The sequence below is a fragment of the Coffea eugenioides genome, chromosome 6, assembly GCF_003713205.1.
Source record: "Coffea eugenioides isolate CCC68of chromosome 6, Ceug_1.0, whole genome shotgun sequence".
NCBI classification, from domain to species: Eukaryota; Viridiplantae; Streptophyta; class Magnoliopsida; order Gentianales; family Rubiaceae; genus Coffea; species Coffea eugenioides.
In genome coordinates, this window is record NC_040040.1 from 8,769,446 (window position 1) to 8,773,443 (window position 3,998).

The window sequence follows — 3,998 nt, forward strand, 5'->3', positions numbered from 1 at the left end:
CGGGCGGAGGATTTCAAAGTAGCAACCATAATACCCTAGTCACAAGCAAAGCTATCAGCAGACGCCAATATCTAATTTTGTCCTAAGGTACAGCGCATGATACACCAGGTACCAGAATGGTGATATTACTACAACCACAAGTCCACAACCACAAAATATTTTTTTTTAAAGAAAAAAACAGGGAAAATCTGCGGTACAGTAAAAGGATTACAGACTTGAGATGATGTCTTTATTGACCGGATTCCCATTTTCGTTTTTGAACAGATTGTGGACAAAGTTTTCCACCATCACTTGAGACGTGTTTAAAATTCTTGGGAAGATAAGATCGCGTAAGATTTAGGAAAAAGAATCGATAGGACTTTGCAGGAGACATGGCTGAATAATCACGCATTGCCTTTTGGCTTGTAGCTTCCCTTTGATCTCTTTTTTTTTTTTTTTTAATAATAATTATTATAAATAGTACGTACCTACCACTACCAGTAAAGAAGCACCAGCGCGGCATGAGAGATGTAATTTTTTTAGGAATTGGGACCACCAGGTTTTTAGTCAAAAATATATTGACTATAAGCACCAAAACAGTAGCGAAAAGTGTTTCCAGCTTATCTTAATCATGCAATTGTCCATCCAAATGAACAATCAAATACACAAAGCAAATTTTTGAAGGATATCAAATGCTATGCTATATACACTATGTTCTGTTAATGTATTGATCAACGGTCGCCATGACTCCGACGAGGAGAGGAAAAAAAAATGGAGTGAGCTACGTACTTTTAATTGTGAGGGTTAGAACAAGCATGGTAATGTTCATGTGGTTGGGAACTTGAAGTCGCGGTCATTTAAAACTTTCATCCTTAGAAAACTGAGGTTGTTAAAATACAGAAACAATTGGATAATTCATCGGAAGTAAGAAAATAATACTACATATATTGAGTTGGCCAAGTGAGGAGTTCTTGACCATCAACACATGCTAAACTAATTAAGAGAAGCTGACCATAATTATGTCCTTAGCTATCACATTTTCGGAAGCTTGGGGGACACTTGTGCAAAGAAACTCACTTAATTTTATAGTAACTCACAAGTAACAACGGAGCTATTGGGTAAATACCCAATAATGTCTCAACAATTGGAGCATTCTTGGCACGGTGGTTCATTCTCTTTTCTTCGAATGTGCTTAGCAGCAAAGTCGCAGAAGAGTCGATCAATAACCGTAATTGGAATCTTAGCTAGTTATTTTCTGATGAAAAGAAAAATATATATATAAGGAAATGCTACGACTAGTGAGAAGTAGTTGTTATGTTAATCCAACGCCAATACATGCTGCTTAATCATTTCTCCTCCTGTAGACACGACTTTAGAATAGAACAAAGTCCTATTTTCTTGTTCTAAAATTTAAACTGGAGTCTCCTTCCCCCACCCCCCCCCAAAAACAAAAAAAAACACCCTTTTTTGGCATAAGTGACAGGTTTTGGATTCAAAACCTCTTACTTATAATTCTTTTATCTTACCACCTAATCTAAGCCTCTCCTTTGTTCCCATTATTTTGCAAGAATTTCAGCGCCTTTAAGCCAATGGGATGAAAATTAATCATGCTCTAACAAACAAACAGGAGAGCTTGTTGGGCTTTTTCTAAAGCTCTCGGTAGGTAAACTGAGGCGCGGCAGCAAATAATTCTAATTCTATATAAGCAAAACTGAGAGTAACGAATAGGGGAGTGGGCCAATTTTCCTCCAATTTATTGGACACCGATTCTCTAATGAGACTTGAAAAGGATGAGCTTGAAGTCATGCCAAAACCCAATTTGGAATTTTTGTACAAGAAAACTCTCACACACGCATTGCAAGAAAAAAATAGAGAAGAAAAGAACAGACAAATTCTTCTTGTAAATTATGCTCCTAGTACTGTAATGAAAAAGTCTTTATTAGAGTCGTTATTTGGATTTTGAAACATGTGGATGGACCGTGTATAGTCTAAGTTCACCTACTCCTAATGAAATGATTTGCCCTTTAGCATGACTTAATTAGTAGATTATGATCTCAAAATGACCCCACATATTAGTTGTATGCACATGACTCCATGTAATGTTAATTAGAAACAAAAGAAAAGAAAGTTAAAACAACAAAAAAAAGAAGAAGATTTTTCCTTTTTGAAGCATATAGAAGAGAAAAGTGCTCGCAGCATTGTTTCATTAGTTGATTCCCAATTAATGAAATTTGGAATGTGTAGAAAAAGGACAAATTTCAACTTTTGTTTCCTGACATGTTATCCATCTGAGGGATACGGGGCAGGGACGGTCATGCTGCATCAGCATGACCGTCCCTGAACGGTCCCCTCACAAACACAACCGTGAGGACTAGAAATAACCACGTCAGGAAGGCTAAAAAATGATGGGTGCTCCAAAAAAAAATTGCACTAGTCCAAACGGTAATAGACGGAGCAAACGGAAGAGTTGAAATTTTGAAAGTTGAAAATTTGAAATAGCTGCACAAAACAAAATTGACCGAAAAGGGTGCTCTCCGAGTCCCTAATAGCAGAAGCAAACGACTAAACCAAGGAAGCAAACGACTGGAGAGTGGTTGCAGGACTGAACTGTTTGCTAACAGAGAAAGCAAACAGTGAGGAAATTGAAGCAAACCTGGTTGAAAGTGAAGGTCGTGAAGCAATCTGAAGGGTGGGAAGCAAAGTATTATAAAGCAAACTGAAGCAAACTATTAGAAGCAAACAGGAAGCAAAGTGAAGGTAGAAGGAAACAGAGAAAATTCATCATCTGACGAACTTGGTTCAGTCATGCAACTTAATAGCAGAAGCAACTACGCTCTCCGAGTTCGATGAAACTTAAAGCGTATTATCATATCAAGGTAACGTGACTGAACTATCGTCTTCAAATGTGGCCAATCATTTGTCACCCAATGCACATCAGTTCAGGGTTTAGAGATGAAATTAGAGTCACTAAAAACATAATATTGGTTGTGAAGAATAGTCAATTTGTACCGTATATGTGTGCATGTGAGCATTCAGCTTTTCATTGATGGACTATAACGGGATAGTAGTTATCCGATAACCCAGGGTATGTATTGAAGTAAAGCGTTGAGAGAAATTAGGGAAAGATGAGAGAAACAAAGTCACATTTAACAAGTGAATGAATGTACATCCTGTTGTAAATAAGTTACAGGTTATAGCCATCACATTACAATTGGTATGAATAATTGTGCATCCAGTAGTTGGTCCATGCTCATCATGCAATCTTAGTTTGCCCCTCTCCGGAGCATGCAATGTGTATAAAATGGAGGTGTAGAGTTGAATGAGGTGAAGTAGAAGAAAAGAGGCAAATAGATGTGAATAATAAATTGGTGTACTTGGTGTTGTAAATAAATTACATGATATAAGAAATATATTACAATGAGTAGAAAATACTTGTTTGAACCTCAAAATGTAGAAATAGTATAAAATGCAGAGTTGGCTTAGACTTATGTCATTAACGAATGACATAAGGTCTAGTGAGCTAAGGAACCTAGAACCTAAATATAATCACCAGAGTGGATGTACATACAGTTAAAAAAGACTTACATCGTGTGACCAACACATTACAGTCCGTATAATTTAATGTACATGGAGTTATATTTGTACATAGATAATGTCGTTGTCTTAGAGTCAAAGTAAAGTGATGTGAATCATTAATCATATTGATAAGCGTAATAATAGGATTTGGTGTACAAGTAATGTGTGATTCATAACACATTATGAATGTTAATATACATTTATGCTGTCGTTTATATACATTTATCGCTTCCCTATTGTCAGGCACATTCAATGTTTCACTCTATTTAAACTTAGACCAGTGGATTACAATTATAATCATGCCCAGTGTTAGTAGTCATCAATTATTCTGTAATGGATTGTATAAAGTTGTTAAGAAATTATAAAGTTGACTGAAAATTAGAGTAACATTTTTACAATACGATTAAACATGCTTATTTATGATTATGGTATTTTTCATAGAA